The sequence below is a fragment of the Bison bison genome, unplaced genomic scaffold, assembly GCF_000754665.1.
Source record: "Bison bison bison isolate TAMUID 2011002044 unplaced genomic scaffold, Bison_UMD1.0 scf7180017864535, whole genome shotgun sequence".
NCBI lineage: Eukaryota > Metazoa > Chordata > Mammalia > Artiodactyla > Bovidae > Bison > Bison bison.
In genome coordinates this window covers 13628124-13628604 of record NW_011495084.1, presented here as the reverse complement: position 1 = coordinate 13628604, position 481 = coordinate 13628124, and the positions used below count along the sequence as shown (strand labels likewise).

General features: G+C 41.6%; 1 protein-coding gene across 1 annotated transcript in view; it reads right to left on the bottom strand.

The window, feature by feature from the left end:
- The window catches only part of LOC104982649 (multidrug resistance-associated protein 4-like), a 350332-nt gene that overhangs the window by 108943 nt on the left and 240908 nt on the right, over window positions 1-481 (bottom strand).

Genomic DNA, 481 nt, shown 5'->3' with positions numbered 1-481 from the left:
GTGTCTTCCTTTTAAAAATCTGAATCATGACTTTCAGTTTTCAAAATTATCTGGGAAGACAGAAGATGAACTTATGGTTGCCGAGGTAAAGGATAGATAGAATGTTTGGATGCTCATGCACAAACTGCTATATTTAAAACAGGTAACCAACAAGGGTTTATTGTATAGCACATGGAAGTCTGCCCAATGTTATGTGGCAGCCTGGATGGGAGGGAAGTCTGGGGGAGGATGGATACATATATATGTATGGCTGCATCCCTTCACTGTTCATAGGAAACTATCACAACATTGTTGATCAGCTATATTGCAATACAATATTAAAAGTTTAAAAAAGGAAAAAGAATTGTCTGTGAAGAAGCTGCTACAAGTAAGGACATGGGGAGAGACCACTGGGGGATCACACACCACCCGCAGGAACTTTCATCTTTCTTCAGGGAAACTACGTGGGGGTCAGAAGAGGAGGCTGAACAAGCCCCATCTC